Source organism: Cetorhinus maximus, chromosome 13 (assembly GCF_964194155.1).
Source record: "Cetorhinus maximus chromosome 13, sCetMax3.hap1.1, whole genome shotgun sequence".
NCBI lineage: Eukaryota > Metazoa > Chordata > Chondrichthyes > Lamniformes > Cetorhinidae > Cetorhinus > Cetorhinus maximus.
In genome coordinates this window covers 6,798,876-6,818,817 of record NC_135891.1, presented here as the reverse complement: position 1 = coordinate 6,818,817, position 19,942 = coordinate 6,798,876, and positions in this window count along the sequence as shown.

The window sequence follows — 19,942 nt, the reverse complement described above, 5'->3', positions numbered from 1 at the left end:
ACCCAGTGATTCCTATTCTCTGTTTTCTACCCATTAACCAAACCTCAGTCCAGAATAATATATGACCTAAAAATCCATGAACCCTAATTTTGTGTAATAACCTCTTGTGCGGCTGTTATCAAATGCATTTCGAAAATACAAACACTTGCTTCCCCCTTATTCACCCTGTTAGTTACCATCTCAAAAAAAACCCCCGACTGATTTGTCAAACACGATTTCCCTTTCATAAATTTCAGTGCAGCACGAGCAAAAATCATATCAATGAAAGGGAGAAAGGTCTGAAAGGTTGTGTGAGCATGAATCAGGTACTGTGTTTGCACTTAAGTCAAACTAATGCACGTTCACACTCAAACAGTTTAAGCAAATATTTTGCATGGTGTGGTTGGCAGGTGGGGTGGATGGATGTGGTCAGAAGTTACGTTGGCAGTCACTGATCGAATTTCAGCAGATCCTGGTCCCAAGCCAACCTCCGTTTCCCTCTGTACATTAGCCCTAGGATGCTAGAAGGATGTGTGCCAGCTTAGCTCAATTGCGAGTGGGCATAAAATTGGTCCAACTTACAATATTACAGAACTGCCTACACAGCAGTTGGCATCGAGACTTACATGAGCCACACAGCACCAGATGTTAGTGAGTGGTTTTCTTTTACCTGATGTGTGCTGAAACTTCTGGCACACAGACTGAAAGCACAAGGCACCAAGATAAATGGCCATTATATTAGAAAGAAAGAACTTGCATTTATACAGCACCTTTCGTAGCCTTAGTATGTCCCAAAGAGCATTACAGCCAATTAATTTCCTTTTGAAGTGTAGTCACTGTTGTAATGCAGCAAAAATGTTTAAGTAATTGGCAAAGGAACCAGAAGGGAGATGGGGAGGATTTTTTTTTTTTTTTTACACACAGTGAGTTGTTGTGATCTGGAGTGCACTGGCTGAAAGAACGGTAGAAGCAGGTTCAATAATAACTTTCAAAGGGGGATTTGATAAATACTTGAAGGGGAAAATTTGCAGGACTCTGGGGAAAGGGTGGGGTGAGGGGAGGAACTAATTGGACAGCTCTTTCAAAGAGCTGGCACAGGCAAGATGGGTTGAATAGCCTCCATCTGTGCTATATCATTCTGTGTTAAGGCGGCAGCCAATTTTCTCACAGCAAGCTCTCACAAACATCAATGAGATAAATGGGCAGATAATCTGTTTTTAGTGATGTTACCTAACTGAGGAATGTTGGTCACAACAACTCTTTTTCAAAATAGCGGAGTACGATTTTTTACATCCACCTGGAAGGACAGATGGGGCCTCGGTTTAACATCTCATCTGAAAGGCAGTAACCCCTCGGTACCCTATTCAGATATGTCAGCCTAGATTATATGTCCAAGTTCCTGGAGTGGGGTTTGAAACCATAGTCTTCTGACTCAGAGACAAAGATGCTATATATATGTGTAGATTTTAATATGTTAACACGTGCATGTTAGTTTTTAACTAAACTACAGTATGAGCATCCCAAATCCCCACATGGTTTCCGATTCCGTTAGCCATGATTGTCACTACTGGAAGAAAGGTTTAGCTTTTCCAACCTCTTCAAGCCGCCTGACATCCAAGATTTTCAAATCCCAATGGGAATCCTGATTATGAAGCTATGGCTTGTCTAGAAAGGATTTAGTGGTTGTGTGTGCCGGGATGGGATACTGCCAAGGCCCTGGGGGGGGCTACAGTTTCTCTGTGTTCAGTGCTCCACCCTACAGCAGAATCAGAGAAACACTGAGAAATAACGACCAATCCATCACACTGATTTCAAGGCTGGTGCCAGTCAGTCAGCCAGCCAGAGAGGCGGGCATGCACAGCTCATGAGTCATATTTTCTTGCAGTAATTACAGCCGCCTGCTGCTGAGATAATCAGCAATCTAGCCCACTACGCAGCAAAGCTCCCACTGTTCAGTCCACTTGGACTGCTAGTGCTCAACATCTTTTCCAATTTAACACTTTGTGCGTGGGTTATTTTTTTAGCCTGCGTTTTTCTTTCTCTCCCTCTCTCCGGGACTAAGTCCCTTTTGGCCGGGATTAGTGAGTAGGGCTCTTGCCTCTGAGTGGGTTCAAGTCCTTACCTCCAGAGATTTGAGCGCATAATCTGGACTGACAGTCCATGCGGTACTGAGGGAATACTGTTAAACCGGGGCCCTGCGTGCTCTCTCAAGTGGGCGCAAGGTATCCCATGGCATTACTTGAAGAAGAGCAGGGGAGTTCTCCCCAGTGTCCTGCCAATATTTATCCCTCAGTCGATTCACACCTAATACAGTTGATCAGGTGATTGTCACAGTATCTGGAAACTTGGCTGCCACATCTACCCCACGATGACAGTGCCTGCACTTAGAAAGTACATTGAGATGTCCCGAGGTTGTGAAAGGCGATATATAAATGAAAACCTTTCTTTACTTTCTTTTTTACTGAAGGGCAAGATGAAGTTGGCCCCTTTTTGCCAAGTCAACAAAACAATGGTATAACAATGTCCCAGCAGTCATAACAACACTGAACGTTCTCTATTAAAAGTTCACAAGCTGTTATTACTCCATGAATGCATCGCTAACCCTGATTTAATTGCTGGGTGATGCCCCTCAGGTGACATGAAACAATTACAAATGCCGTGTCAAGTGGAGGGATGTAGAAAGAAATCGAAAAGTGTAGAGGACAATCATTATCCCCTTTATCACAATAAACCCGCTCCAGGACACTTCACACGGCAGATCAGATACCAAACAGGAGTTGGGAGATGAGTTGAAGAAGGTGATAAAACAGGTGGCTGAAGGGACAGGTTTTGGAAAGATCATTTTGATGGTGGGACCAGGCATGTTGGAAGATGGAGTGATTTAGGAAGTGAACTCTGGAGCAGTGATAGAAAGCTCAGGAATGTAGGAATTAATATAGGAACAGGAGGAGGCCATTCAGCTCCCAAAGCCTATTCCACCAGATAGATCAGGGCTGATCGATATCTTAAGTCTGTTTACCCACCTGGGTTCTGTATACCTCAAGCCAGCATGGACTTGATGGGCCAGATGGCTTCCTTATGTGCTGTAATAACTCGGACTATAACTATACCCTTGCCTAGCAAAAATTTGAGAATCTCAGTTTGGAAAGTTTCAATTGACCCCAAAGCCTCAACACCTTTTTGAGGGAGTGAATTCCAGATTTTCACTCCCCTTGCTTCCTGGAATCACCCCTGAACGGCCTGGCTCAAATTATAATGTGATGCCCCCTTGCTCTGGACTACCCCACCAGAGGGAATCGCTTGTCTACCCTATCAAATCCTTTAATCGCCTTAAACACCTCAATTAAATCATCCCTTAATCTTCTATACCCTAAGGAATAAAAGATTGGTCTTTGCAGCCTGTCCTCATATTTTAACCATTGCCAATGGTCGCGCAGATGGAGGATCAGGAGAGAACAGAGTGTGAGCCTGGAGATGGGGGCTAGACGCGGCTGGAGAGGTACAGTAGCCCGAAGCACATCCACAGACCGGTAAATGAAGATAAGCTTTAGAAGTCATAGGGCTGAGAGGACGGGGACAAGACGCAAGGCAGACAAAGATGGGGCTGATGGGGAAATGGGGCCAGATAGGAAAGAGAGAGAGAGTAGGCACAGACAGAGAAAAATAGGTGAGAACAAGGAGAGAAAAAGGAATGAATCATAGAATTTACAATGCAGAAGCAGGTCACTCAATGCCAGTGTTTATGCTCCACACAAACCCATTCCCACTCTGCTTCATCTAACACTATCCGGCTATTCCTTCACCACTCATGAGCTATAAGCTTCCCCTTGGTCCATCGATACTATTTACCTCGGTCACTTCCTGTGGTAGCAGGTTTCACATTGTTTGCGTAAGGAGTCAATGATCTTTGCGGGTCTTCCTCAGCCCATGTCAATGTGCATCTTACTACTTCTACCATGAAGGACCATTGTCGAGGCTGAAATCTCACAGTTAGGATATTCTACCGGTGACAGGAGAGAGGATAGGGACAAGGCAAGGGAGCAGGATGGGGTTATGTCTTGGTCAGTAATGAGAAAAATTCACTGAGAAGCTTCAATAACTCAGAGCTGCACATCAGTGAGATAGTAAGAGAACCTCAGATCTTCATGGTTTTTAGTACCAGGTTATTTTTCTATATATCATTTCCCAGACAGCCCCTTTCAAAATTAAATTGGTGGAAAACCAATCATGGAAAGGCTTACTGCTAAATGTCTGAGAGCAGCAGGCTGCTGCAGACAACAGAGACGGTTCTGTTTGTAACGTCTCACTGCCTGAAACACAGTCCAATCTGTAAAGTATCACTGACTTACAGCGCACACAGTTCAAATAAAGACACACCAACACACAGGTCATTGAAACCCCACACTCCGCCATGTTACATTGTCTTCAAACTCTACATAATATGGCTGATGGTTGCCGAGTGTATTGGGCACCCATCTTATCCAAGTTTTTAAGCAGCAACTCACCAAGGCTCCTTCGACAGCACCTTCCAAACCCATGACCTCTGCCACCTAGAAGGTCAAGGGCAGCAGATAGATGGGAACACCACCACCTGCAAGTTCCCCACCAAACCACACACCATCCTGACTTGGAAATATATCGCCGTTCCTACACTGTCGCTGGGTCAAAATCCTGGAACTCCCTCTCTAACAGCACTGTGGGTGTACCTACACCACAGGGACTGCAGCGGTTCAACAAGGCAGCTCATCACCACCTTCTCAAGGGCAATTAGGGATGGGCAGCAAATGCTGGCCTAGCCAGCGAAGCCCACATCCTGTGGAAGAATAAAAGAAAAGTTAGTTGTTCCCAGTGTTCTGGTCAGTATGGGAGCTTGCTGTGCACAAATTAGCTGCCAGGTTTCCTACATTACAACAGTAACTACACTTCAGATGTACTTCGTTGGCAGAAAAGCGCTTTGGGACATCCTGAAATCATGACAGGCGCTATATAAATGTAAGTTCCTTCTTTCTTCAGTGGGATAAACTTTTAAGAGCCAATTGGGAACAGACGACCCACTTTTGAGAAGGAGACCCTTCACATGAAGACTCAATTGCTTTTTAATTGAGAAAATCAGGTGAAGGCACAAAGTCTATGGTTAAGAACTTGAAAACCTGACAAGAGAAAAATACAATCAAGAAATTATATTTATATGGCACAAACATTTTATTTGTGTGTTCACGGGACTAGGCCAGCATTTATTGTTCATCCCTAGTTGCCCTTGAGAAGGTGGTGGTGAGCTGCCTTCTTGAACCGCTGCAGTCCATGTGGTGTAGGTACACCCACAGTGCTGTTAGGGAGGGAGTTCCAGGATTTTGACCCAGTGACAGTGAAGGAACGGCGATATATTTCCAAGTCAGGATGGTGAGTGACTTGGAGGAGAACTTCCAGGTGGTGGTGTTCTCATCTATCTGCTGCCCTTGTCCTTCTAGGCGATAGAAGTCGTGGGTTTGGACGGTGCTGTTGAAGGAGCCTTGGTGAATCCCTGCAGTGCATTTTGTAGCTGGTACACACTGCTGCTACTGTGCATCGGCGGTGGAGGGAGTGAATCTTTAAAGTGGTGGATAGGTTGCCAATCAAGCGGGCTGCTTTGTCCTGGACAGTGTCAAGCCTATTGAGTGTTGCTGGAGCTGCACTCACCCAGGCAAGTGGAGAGTTGAGTTTTGAAAGTTTGTAAATTGGAATAATAAGTGAAGTCCCTGGGAAAGAATGAATGAGAGTAGAAAACAGGAAGAGGTTTGATTTTGACACAGTTATAATGTAGGGGGGGATAGAGAGTGTGTAGAATGAGAGGAACAGGAGGAACAAGAGAAGAAACTTCAGCTTAGAGAAGGAAGTTTATGACCTTTCCATGGGTATGAGCAAGGAAACACAGCTTATATTGTGTTTCTGGCTTTCACAAAGCAGTAAATGTACCTGTGCCTATTGAGGCACAGAACTAATTTCAGACAGTATCGCAACATCAGGAGTTCAGAATACTTAATAAACAGCTGGAATTTCATGCTCAGACTTTATGACGTCACCTGAGCCATTGGATATGTTACTGGCTTGTGGTGTTCTCGCAGCTCAGTGCTGCCTTATGAAGCCAGACAATAACCTGCGCTTATAACTATCTTTATGAACGCCATCCTATTAACTAACTGGACACTAAACCTCTTGAAATAATAGGAAAGAGAACTCAGTGACCCTGGCTTCTCCTTGCTGTGGGCTAAATAACAGTCTGAAGTTTTGTTTACACTGTGAGCCCCTTAGGAACAAGTAAGATTTTCCAATCTGAAAAAAAACAAATCTTGCTTTGCCCAAATTGCCCTTACGAGGATCTCACCTTTCAAACATTGTTATTTAATCCTACTAGTGATCCATTGGGGAACATTTCTTCTGTTATGACACTCCTGTGTTCCCAGCACTGTTGAAATAAAAGCTCCATTTCCATGCAAGTGATGTTTTGTCAAATAAAACATTATTATGCGGTAACTATGCCGACTGCGCTGCTTTCTGCTGATCAACTTGCTTCAAGAGTGACATGATCGCTCAGCTTAGCGAGGTTGGAGTGCCATTGGAACTAGTGCCAGCAATTGACAGTAATGACATGTCAGAGTTCAGGATGTTAAAAACAATCACATGACACCAAGAAGAGCAGGGGACTTCTCCCAGTGACCTGGCCAACATTTATCCCTCGACAGACTTCACCAAAAATAGACTAGATGGTCACTTACCTTCCTTACTCTCTGTGGGACCCTGCACTCTGCAAATTGATTGCCAGGTTTCCCTATAAATCAACACCTCAAAAATGGTTCGTTGGCCTCAAATTATTTCGAGTCCTCCTAAGGACGTGAAAGGTGCTATATAAATTCAGGCTCTTCCTTCTGTTCTTTCTTGTCTTTCTCTCCATGTATTTAAGGTTGAACAATTATACCTCCCATGTTAGGTGTAGCAGCAATGGAGGGGTGCATTGTAAGCAAGAACTCCCAAGATGGGCAGAACATGGGGATGTTATAAAGCTCCCACAGTGGGCTATGGACTGCCCTGGTCACAACGTGTGGTGCACGGGGGTTATAAAGTTCACACTGCACACCAAGCATTTCAGACAATCATACACTTCCAATCCTTCCTATATGGATTCATAATAGTTAATGAGTGCAAAATCACCAACGGGGAACACACCATTTCCTGTTGCCATCCTGCCAAATGCCAGGGACAGCGGCATATTCACTCCACAATAAATCTGTCGGTGGAGATTCCCTTTGTTCAACTTGCCTAGCAAAACCGTTCAACTGCATTGCAACGAGTGCATGAGGGGAAATCAGTCCAGCTTCACCTTGCTGCATTTACTTTACAGTAGCAGTACACCACAGCAAGGCGAGGACCCAGTGCTCCATTAGGCAAATAGACCCAAGCATAATATTCAAAACAAGATTTATTCACCAATGGCAGTTGTTTATTTAAGTGCATGGGCTGAACAAAATAGTAACATTGGATTATGTTCCAGCATGCTCAATCTCACTCTCAGTTCCTTCCTCTCCAACCTTTACTCGACAGAACTATTTCACTTCCTTTATCCTCCCAGACTGAGAAGCATCCTTGACTGACCTGAATTGCCATTAAATATTTCCTAAGACTATACCACCTAGCTCTGGTCATTCTGACATTTTATATGATTTCTTAAAGCTGTACTACCATCATGGTTACCCAGTTCCCAAACACCTAAGGACAGATCATCCTCTCCGACTCTTGGTTATCTTCGTGACTTAGTCAGGTTTAGGAGCTAGTTCCATTTACTCTGTGGGAGAGGAGAGATTGCGTCGACCAGACCTGCAGTCACTGGAGTTTCAACATAAAACCCTTGAGGGAATTAATCAGAAAGATGCTGAAAGAAAATGGTTTTCCCTGGCCAGGAAATCTGAAATACAGGGTCAAAGCCTCAGACTAAGAGACCAGCCAATTTGAACTGAGATGAGGAGAAATTCCTTCACTGAAAGGATTGTGAAACTTTGGAATTCTCTGCCCCAGAGAGTGAGTGCTCGGTTGCTGAACATTTTCAAGGCAGAGATCAATAGATTTTTGGGTACTAAGGGAACTAAAGGATATGGGGTTAGTGCAGGAAATGCGGAGTTGAGATATAAAATCAACCACCATCTTGTTGAATAGCAGAATAGGCCTGAAGAGCTAACTCCAAACTACTCAAAAAAGTGCCATGCAATCTCAGAGAGCATCAAAACATGGATTGGGAATACGCCATTCCCTGTTGACATCTTGCCAAATGCCAAGAACTGGCCTAGTGCGTGCTCACTCCACAGTAAATCTGCTGGTAGAGATTTCCCTTGTTCAGTATGTCCAGCAAAACTGTAACGGCCTCCAACCAACTGTACTGTAACCAGCTAGCAAGAGGAAATGTGTCCAGCTTTATACACAGCACTTAACTTAGAGAAGCACAATGGAACAAGCTGAGGACCCATTGAAGACGCTGAGACCAAGCTTAATATTCAAAGCGAGTTAGATTTATTCACCCACCGCATTTATTTCTTGAAGTGCAGAGATGAACAAAATTGTAATAAAAACAGAAAGTGCTGGAAATAATCAGCAGGTCTGGCGGCATCCGTGAGAAACAGAGTTAACGTTTTGAGTCTAACACGATGCTTCTTCCAGAGAAGAGGCAGGTAAGTGAGAGAGAAGGTGCTTCAAAATGGAGGCACTAGGTCTCTCTCCAGCTGTTTCAAAGTTAAAGTAAAGTAGATTCGGGAGCCAGGCTGCCACCTGTGGGGAGGCAGGGTGGGGGTTGCAGTGGGGAGGGAAGACAGGGTTGGAGCCATTCCACAGGGCATTCAGCAGCTGCTGCTGTACCTAGACAGGCTGGAGGACCTCTAAGCCTGCCTGGAACAGCTAAACACCCCCTGCTTTCCGCCCCCCTTTGCCCCCCAGAACCTGGAGAATGACTGGGGAGCCCAGGCTGCCCTCCTGCAATAGGCCTTAAGTAGCCATTAACTAGCTCAATTAATCATCCTGCCACCTACCCATCTGTTGTAGGGTGGCCGAGTTGTACTAATAATGATAGAGTTGATCTGCAGACACTTCTTGGGTGAAAACATTAAGTTTATTTACAATATACTCGGCAGCAACTACACGTGTGCTTTCAACTCCAACTCTATCTCTGCACTGACTGCTGAGGTAGCCCACGCTACTCTCCTATTGGTTACTACAGATCATGTGATCTTCCTTAACAAGTATCATTCTTAAAGATACATTATATGCTAAATAAGACCATAATTATTACATTCCTCCCTCTTTAACTCGGCTACACATGTTATATTTACAAGTACATATTTTTCAAGACAACATAATATTTACACTGGGTAAGGAATTTACAAGTTCAGTATTTCAGGTGGTCTCCAGGTACGTGTGGAACGTCGCAGCTCCACAACTTCAGATGCTTTGTCAGGAACCTCCTTTTCTGGAGTTGCCTGAACATCAGGTGCTTCAGTGGGCATTTGCAATCCTGGATCCTCAACTCTTACAGGAACATCAGACATGTCAGTCCTGGGTTGAGTATCCTCAACAGGAAACGCAGACCCGGTCATGGTCACTGGTGGAACCAATTCTTGATGATTCGACTCTTTCTTCCTTAAATGGTCCATGTGTTTACAGATGATCCGGCCTTCCACCTCCATGTGGTAAGATAGGGGTCCAATTACCGCACTTATTTCACCCGGTAACCACTTTGGTCCTTCCCCAAAGTTTCTCACGTATACTGTCCCTCCCACGGTAAATTTCCTCTCACTACTATATCAGTCATATCTAGTTTTCTGGCTTCCCTGACTCCTTTCCACCTTCCCCTCTAAATCTGACATTATTAAGCTTAATCCCGTCCTGAGACGGCATTTCAACAATAGCTCCACAGGTGTGACACCTGTTGTTGTGTGAGGGGCAGTTCTGTAATGGAAAAGAAATCATGCTAGCTTGGTTGCCAAGTAATCGCCAGTTAGCTTTTTCATGCCTGCCTTGAACCTTTGAAGCACCTTCAAATGGACTGGCTGAAAGGAAGGGTGGTCTGGTGCAGTTTTCACATGAGTGATACCGTTGAGGCTGATAAACCGTTGAAACTCAGCACTCGTAAATGCCGTACCATTATTGGAAATGATTATTCCTGGCAGCCCATGGATGGCAAAACTCTGATGTAGTTTCTCAATTGTAGCGGCCGATGTTAGTGACTTCACCTCATATACGCCCAACCATTTTGAATGGGTATCGACAATGAGCAGAAATATTGTTCCCAGGAAAGGTCCAGTGTAGTCAATGTGTAACCGCACCCAGGGTCTACCTGGCCACTCCCATGGGTGCAACTGAGCTGTCACTGGCAACTTTTGCAGTTGCTGACATTGCACACAGTACTTTACTAAACTCTTTATCCCAGACTCATCCATTCCAGGCCACCATAGATAGCTGCGTGCTTTGGTCTTCATTAGGGCAGTTCCTGGATGGGCACTGTATAGTTTAATTAAAAATGGCGCCCTTTCCTTTGAAGGAACTATCACTCATGCTCCCCACAGTAAGATGCCCCCCTGGCTGTTTATTTCATGTCTTCTGTTGAAGTATGGTTTCATTTCGTCAGATAAGGGCTCCTGTGGCCAACCATGTGGCACTTGTTCTCATACATGTTATAGGACTGGGTCCTGACTAGTCCAGTCTCTGGTCTGTTGAGCACATACCGGCGAGGAATCTAAGAAATTTAACAGTAAAACAAGTACCTGTCAAACTGGAACACGCTCATCATTTTCTTGTGAAAGAAAACGACTAAGGGCATCAGTGTTTGTGATTTAATTGCCAGGCCTATGTATGAAAGTGTATTTGTATGCTGTCAGAATTAAGGCCCATCGTTGTGTTCTTGCTGAGGCTATGGGTGGTATCGCCTTGTCCTCACTAAACAATCCTAGCAATGGTTTGTGGTGTGAAACGATAGTAAAATGACGGCCGTGTACGTGCTGGTGAAATTTCTTGACACCAAAGACGATGGACAGGCCTTTTTCTATCTACGAGTGGTGAGCATTCTTGATACGTAACCTATTGGTCGTTCTGTGCAGTCTTTCATCCACTGAGAGAGCACTGCTCCCACTCTGTAGGGAGATGCATCACATGTCAGCACCAATTCTTTCATCTGGTCATAACGCACTAATAGATTGGACGAGTGCACCAATTGTTTCACCCTTATGAAAGCTTCTTCCTGGGGTGCCTCCCAAGACCAACGTTGGTTCTTTTTGAGTACAGAATGCAGGGGAATCAGCACTGTAGACAAATTGGATAAGAACCGCCCATATTGGCTGATCATTCCTAGGAATGATTTGAGCTCTGAGTTGTTCTTTGGCGCAGGTGCCTTTTTCATGGTTCTCACTTACTTCTCAACCGAGTGGAGGCCCTGTGAATCTACTTGGTGACCCAGATAGATTACCCCACTCGCTTGGAACGTGCACTTTTCTTTTTAAACACACTCCAGCCTGCAAGAAACATTTTAAGACTCCTTCTAACTTTACCAAATGCTCTTTTTCAGTGAATCCTGTTGCCAATGCATTGTCTAAATAGACTACAACCTGGGGCAGTCCCTGCAGTAAACATTCCATTGTTCTATGGAAGATGGCACAAGCTGAGGAGACCCCGAAAGGCAATTGTGTATATTGGTACAGCCCGCTGGGGGTATTAATTGTAACAAATTCCTGGGAGGCATTATCCAACTCTAGTTGTTGATAAGCATGACTCATGACAAGCTTTGTGTACATTGTTCCTCCTGCCAGCTTGGCGTACAGGTCTTTGATTTTTGGAATGAGGTGCCTGTCTAGCTCAGCTACTTTATTAACCATCAGTTTGTAGTCTACACAAATTCGGACTCTCTGGTCAGGTTTAAGGACGGGGACTATGAGCGCTGCCCATTCTGAGAACTGGACAGGATGTATAATGCCCAGGTTCTCTGGTCTGTTCAGTTCAATGTCAACTTTTTCCTCGCAGGGCAAATGGCACCGGTCTCGCTTTCATGAAGTGAGAGGTTTCTTCCGGACCCACATAAATCTTGGCTACAGACCCTGGATTTTCCCCAGTTTGTCCTTAAAGACAGTGCCATGCTTTCTAAATAGCCCTGTAGCCCACTTGCTCTCAACTGGAAAATTTCAGACCATTCTAACTTAATCTCCTTTAACCAATTTTGTCCCAGGAAGCTTGGTTCTTCAACTGCTACCACCATCAAGGGTAGCTTTGCCGGTTGGCTTCCATAATGGACAGTCACTCTGCTTATGCCTCAGACTTAAATGTCTTCAACCATATATGTTTTTTAGCTTGACTGCTGTTTCTTCTAAGCTTAACTGATGTTCACCATTATTCAAATATCTGAAGTTATGTTCCCCAATTACTGTAGTGGAAGCTCCCGTGTCCACTTCCATTCTAACAGGTTTGCCATTTACTTTCACTGAGACAAATATTGGTCCTGTCTTTCCAACTTTCAGATTGAATGACGAGTAGATGTCTGAATTTGTTGTTTCAGGCTCTTCTACATTGTAGATTTCATTGGGCTTCTTCTTTTGTTTACAAACCTGCTTGAACCTTTCCTTGCACTGCCTCATCATATGTCCATTTCTTTGACAATAGCAGCAGTCGATTTTTTTAAACTGCCAATCGCTAAAAGACTGATTGTTTCCACCTCTATTAAAACTATTCTTCAATTTTGCTGCTATTATTTTTCGTTATTCTTCACCTAGCGGGGGCTGTTTCCCGCTTCTCGGCAGAGTCTCGCTTTCTCGCATCTCTTTCGACTGAGGTTTCCCGCTCAATGTTGGGGTGCGATGCCATTTTGCGCACCCTGTATTGTTTTTGAATCTCTTACTGTGCTTTCCATGTCCAGCGCTATCTCTAGCACCTTCTTGAAATCCAGATTCACTTCAGACAATAATCTTTTCTGAATAGAGTCCTCTTTCACACCAAACACTAAACGATCTCCGAACACGTCATTCAGAGCTGTACAGAACTCACAATGTTCCGTTAGCTGGCAATACAGACAAAAGCAATACAGGGTGTGCAAAATGGTGCCATCCTCCACATCGGGTGAGAAACCTCAGCTGAAAGAGACACGAAAAAGCGAGGCTTTGCCAAGAAGCAGGAAACAGACCCCGCTAGATGAAGAATAACGAAAAATAATCCTGTTCAATCCTGTTTTATCCTCATCAACAGTTTGTTGTAGAGTGGCTGAGTTGTACTATTAATGATAGAGTTGATCTGCAGACGATTCTTGGGTGGAGACATTAAGTCTATTTACAATATACTCAGCAGCAACTACACGTGTGCTTTCAACTCCAACTCTATCTTCACATGGACTGCTGAGGTAGCCTGTGCTACTCTCCTATTAGTTACTACAGATCATGTGATCTTTCTTAACAAGTATTATTCTTAAAGATACATTACACACTAAATAAAACCATAATTACTATACCACTCCACCTCCAGGAAAATGGGAGAGGGATGGACCTGAGGCACTGGCGTGCCAGCAGGTGGTGCTATCTTTGATGTCCACCAACTTTGGGGTGGGCACCCTGGCAGGGGGCTCAATATCCAGCCAACCGAGCCAGACTGGCATAGCCAAATTTCCAGTGTCAGCCCACTTAAATTTCTGAGTGCCTCCAATTCACATTGCAGGTTTCTGCTGATAGTTCCCCCACATTGCTGTGCAGGGTAAGAAAGACATGACTTTGTGTGCAAATGCGTATTTTATTATTCTATTTATAATTTTATTTACTATATTGGTTCAAGGTACTGGGACAATGTTACGTGGAGAGACCGGAGAAGCTGGGAATGTTCTCCTCAGCAAAGCAGGTTAAGGGTAGATTTAACAGAGCTGTTAAAAATCACAAGGCACTTGTGCCTTGTGATAGGTTAGATGGGGATAAACTAGGTAGGAGGGCCAGTAACCAGAGGGCCCAGATTTAAACTAATTAGCAAAAGAATCAGAGGTGAGAAGATGAGAAGTTTTTTATACAGCGAGTTGTTATGATCTGGAATGCTCTGTCTGAAAGAACGGTGGAAGCAGATTCAATAGTAACTTTCAAAAGAGAATTGGATAAATATTTGAAAAATAAAGGTTTTTCAGGCCTAAGGGAAAGAGCGAGGTGTCGGAATTAATTGCATAGCTTTTTCAAAGAGCCAGCACACTCATGATAGGCTGAATGGCCTTCCTCTGCGCTGTATATTTTATGATCCTTTATCTACCAGATGCTTCCTCAGTTGATAACAATGGTGTGCAGCTGAAAGCTGAGGATCGGAGCTTTCATCCCCTGTGTTGAGTTACCTGGTGGTAATGGACAGGTTGCCACCATTGGCCTCAGCATCTCAAAAATCAGCTAGGGTTCCTTCCCAATCCCAATTGCTTTCGTGCTGTATGATTCATCCTCCTTTGGCAGAACAATACAGAAATTCCGAGGCAGACAGTGGCATAGTGGTAATGTCATTGAAATAGTCATCCAGAGGCCCAGGCTAATGGTCTGGGGGACATGGGTTCAAATCTCACCATGGCAGCTGGTGGGATTTAAACTCAATTCATTATAATCTGGAATTGAAAACAAGTCTCAGCAATTATGACCATAACAACTTTATCAATTATTTGTAAAAACATCTGGTTCACTAATGCCCTTTAGGGAAGGAAATCTGCTGTGCTTACTTGGTCTAGCCTACATGTGACTCCAGACTCACAGCAATGTGGTTGACTTTTAACTGCCCTCTGAAATGGCCTAACAAGCCCCTCAGGTTCATGGGCAACGAATGCCAGCCTTGCCAGTGATGCCCACATCCCATGGAAGAATACTGCAAAGAAAATGCTAATTCAGCACAACACGATTCCGTGGATCTGAGGACAATCTACTTGGAGCAGCTACTTTGCATTCTAAGGTACGTTAGTCCTGCCTTAGCAGCTTTCATCAGATCAGTCATCGCCCTGCTGCTCTGTCTCCAAGTCCACTTATTAAAGAACATTTACTCTCTATCCAATTTACCCCCGAGCCATTGAATTGGAAATACCTGGGCTAGGATTTTTACCTTGTCGGGCAGGCTCGGGAGCGGCCGCAAAGCCAACCGTCGCCCACGATCGGGCCCTGACCGCGATTCAGTGCCCAGCCAGCGTGAAATGTGCGCTGCAGCGCTCAGCGCTGCCGGGGTGGGGCGGGAGGAGGGCAAGCGCGGAGGTTTGCGCATGCAGACAAGCGCACGCAATAAAAGCTCCCTGAGGCACAGAGCTGCCTATTTAAAACCAAAAAAAATTAAATATTTACCACTGTTAAAAGCTCAGGTGACTCTGTGACATGAGCAGGGGCATTTTATGAATGAAATTTTAAAATTTTTATTTCATTTTTAATTGCTGTTGGAAACCTCATCCCGCCCGTGGATGAGGTTTCCTAAAAAACCCAAAGGCCGCTTGGCCTTTTCGCCTGCCCGCCCGCCGTAAGGGTGGATGGGCAGTGAGAAATTTCAGTCAATTATTACTTTAATGGTCGTAATCAGCCTCTTAATTGTTGGCGGGCGCAGTGCCAACTCCTGCGCGCACCCACCGACCAACATATCGCATGAGTGCGCGATGACAGCAGGACACTTGCCCGACGTCATCACATATCATTTTACGCTCAAACGGGTCAGGCGCACACCCACCCACTCAGCGCAAATTTCTGCCCCAGGTGACACTGGACTAAACTCTACCAGATCCTATCCTTCATTTCAGGATTGAGGGTTTCCACTGCTCATTCATCCAAAGTGTGTTTTGTGCACTTCTGGATTTTCAGGAATTCTGCTCTAAGTTCCTAATTTGTCAGCAGTGGCTCAGTTGGTGGCACTCACACCTCTTAGTCACACCGTTCCAAGTCTAAGTCCCACTCAAGGACTCAAAGCAAAAAAAAAAATCAGGGCTGACACTCCAGGTGCATTCTGGAGGAGTGCTGCACTGTCAGAGGGGCTGTCTTTCAGGTGAGTCCTTAAACCAAAGCCCCCTCTGACTGCTCCAGCTGATGTATTATTTCGTAGAAGAGCAGAGGAATTATCCCAGGTGTCCTGGTCAATATTTATCCCACAATCACCACCACGAAATCAGATTATCTGGTCAGCATCGCATTGCTGTTTATGGGAGTTTGCTGTGCGCATATTGGCTGCCACATAAAACAATGGCTACACTTCAAAAAGTACTTTATTGGCTGCAAAGAGCTTTAAGATGTCTGGTGGTCTTGAAAAATGCTATATAAACGCGCATCTTTCTTTACTTTTTGGTTTTCCATGCCCCGTGTAAATGTTCACCTTCAAATGCCTCCATCAACCAGTTACTGACATTTTTTGTGATTTACTCCCAGAACTCAAAACCAGAATAACAAAGATTGGGAGAAACATCTCCCCAAAGACTCCAGAAATGCAGTAAAAGGCAAATATAGCTTCCAGCCTTTCATCCTACCAGCAGGAAGAGAAAAGTCTCACTCATTCCTGTGCCTCATCTGGATGTTCATGTTCTGAAGGTGAGACAAACACACAGTGATGGGTATCTGATCCTCCTCGCCTGCTTTTCATCCATAGCTTGTACCCAGGAATTCAATACTTTAGGTGGTTGATCCAATACACCCCGATATCACAGGACCATAAAATTATAGGAGCTAACAGCTCAGGAGGAAGTGATTCAGCCCATCTTTCCCGTGTTGGTTCTTTGAAAAAGCTGTCATGCTTAGCAACACGCCCTTTGCTTGTTTGTCTGTAACCCTTTGAGTTCCTCATCCTCCCCCCACTACTTGTTCAAATTCCTTTTAAAATTATTAATGGAATCAGCTTCTTCCACCTTTTCAGGTAGAGTGTTCTAGATCTCGAGAACTCTTTGAGAGTACAAAAAGCCCTCTTTTCCTCGCTAGATCTTTTGCCAATGATTTTAAATCTATGGCCTCTGATTATTGGCCCACTTGCCAGGGGTAGTAGTTTTTCTCTAACTGCTCAATCAAAACCTCGATTCGGGTCACCTCTTAACCTTCTCTGTTCCAAGGAGAACAGTCCCAACTTTCCCAACCATCATAACTGGGGTCTGGTTGATGGTGGTGGTGGTTCTGTGTTACAGATCACTCAGGGAGTCTGAGATGCTGTGGCAACACACATTTTTACATGTAACTTGCAGTCTGGAGCTATGGATAGTGATGGTAGAGGCTTGAGCATTGTTTCCATCACATGGCTGACCAGGAATCTCTCCCGCTCTTACCACCTGCCATTGGCGTGTGTTGGAAGGGTTTGCAGGTTGATACTCAACCTGTTTGGCCACATGATGAATACACCTTCCTTGACCATCAAGTCTTGGAGTGGGACTCAAACCCAGAGCTTCTGTCTTAGAGGCAGGTGCACTACCCATTGCACCACTGCTACCCACTGTGCTCATGGTTACATCTTGCTAAACCTTCTCTGTACCTTTCCTAAATCCTTGACATCTTTCCTGAAATTTAGTACCTAGAATCATAGAAAGGAATCATAGAACGGTTACAGTGCAGAAAAAGGCCATTTCATCCACTCAAGTCCATGCCAGCTCCCTGCAGAATAATTTAGCTAGTCCCACTTCCCTGCCTTATTCTCATAGTCCTGCAAGTACTTACCCAATTCCCCACTCAAAGGGCACAATTGAACCTACCTCCACCACCCTTCCTGGCAGTGCATTCCAGGTCGTAACCAATCACTGTGTAAGTCTTTTTTCCTCATGTCACCATTGGTTCTTTTGCCATTCATAAAGTAATGGAAGGAGTCATCAACAGTGCTATCAAGTGGCACTTACTCAGCAATAACCTGCTCACTGATGCTTGGTTTGGGTTCCGCCAGGGTCACTCAGCTCCTAAAATCATTACAGCCTTGGTTCAAACATGGACAAAAGAGCTGAACTCCCAAGGTGAGGTGAGAGTGACTGCCCTTAACATCAAGGCAGCATTTGACTAAGTGTGACTTCAAGGAGCCTGGCAAAACTGGAGTCAATGGGAATCAGGGGGAAAACTCTCTGCTGGTTGGAGACATCCCTAGCACAAAGGAAGATGGTTGTGGTTGTTGGAGGTCAATCATCTCAGCTCCAGGACATCACTGCAGGAGTTCCTCAGGGTAGTGTCCTCAGCTCAACCATCTTCAGCTGCTTCATCAATGACCTTCCTTCCATCATAAGGTCAGAAGTGGGGATGTTTGCTGATGATTGCACAATGTTCAGCACCATTCGCAATTCCTCAGATACTGAAGCAGCCCATGTCCAAATGCAGCAAGACCTGGACAACATCCAGGCTTGGGCTGATAAGTGGAAAGTAACATTCACACCACACAAGTGCCAGGCAATGACCATCTCCAACAAGAGAGAATTTAATCATCTCCCCTTGACAATCAATGGCATTACTATTGCTGAATCCCCTATTATCAACATCCTGGGGGTTACCATTGACCAGAAGCTGAACTGGACTAGCCGTATAAATACTATGGCTACAAGAGCAGGTCAGAGGCTATGATGAGTAGCTCACCTCCTGACTCCCCAAAGCCTGTCCACCATCTACAAGGCACAAGTCAGGAGTGTGATGGAATACTCTCCACTTGCCTGGATGAGTGCAGCTCCAACAGCACTCAAGAAGCTTGACACCATCCGGAACAAATCAGCCCATTTGATTGACACCCCATCCACAAATATTCACTCCCTCCACCACCAACACACAGTAGCAGCAGTGCGTACCATCTACAAGTTGCACTGCAGGAACTCACCAAGGCTGTTTTGACAGCAACTTCCATACCCACGACCACTACCATCTAGAAGGGCAAGGGCAGCAGGCACATGGGACCACCATCATCTGGAAGTTCCCCTCCAAGTCACTCACCATCCTGACTTGGAAATATATTGCCATTCCTTCACTGTCACTGAGTCAAAATCCTGGAACTCCCTCCCTAACAGCACTGTGGATATTTCTACACCACATGGACTGCAGCGGTTCAAGAAGGCAGCTCACCACCACCTTCTCAAGGGCAATTAGGGATGGGCAATAAATGCTGGCCCAGCCAGTGATGCCTGCATCCCATGAAAGAATAAAACAAAAATTCACCTCAAATAAGTGTCCTCTGCTTCTTGATCCTTCCGCGATTAAGACCAATTTCTTTCAATCTACTCTGTCTTCATGATTTTGAACACATCGGTCAAACCTCCCTTCAATGTTCACTTCTCTAATCTCTTATTATCATCATAACTGATGTTCCTCATCCCTGGGACCATTCTGGTGAATCTTTTCTGTATCCTCTCTAAAGCCTTCATATCCTTCCTCAAGTATGGTGCCCAGAAACGGTGTTCTCGATGAGGCTGGATCAGTGTCTTATAAAGGATTGTCACAACTTCCTTAACTTTGTACTCTATGCCTCCAGCTGAGGCCTAGCTAGTGATCTATAAAGTTCCAGCTGTATCTCTTTGCTTCTATATTCTATTTCTCCATTTATAAACCTAAGTAACCCATGTGTTTTTGTAACCACTGTATCAACTTGTCCTGCCACCTTTTAAGGATGTGTGCGCAAAAACACCCAGGTTCTTACCTACAAGAAGTTGACTGGACTGTAGTAAATTCTCCAGCTGTGGTACTAAGTACCTGCTGAAACTCATGTATCTCCCATACTTCCCATGGCCCCATAACCACCCTCTCCTCCTCCTGCACCATAGTATGATTGGCTGTAGACTTGCTACAACCCTTTGTGTTCATCACCACCTTCAGTGACTCAGGATCCTCATTTCTCTAAAGTACTCACTTTTTGGAGTACCCTCACAGCTGCTCAAGTGCTGGTGAAGGGTAATCCTGCAGGGCTATTAACAAAACCTTAACAAGTTCAATCTGCCCTTTCTTTGGAGAAAGTCAGAACTCCGATGATTAATCTGCTCCTGCCTTCTCCTGTCATTACACCATAC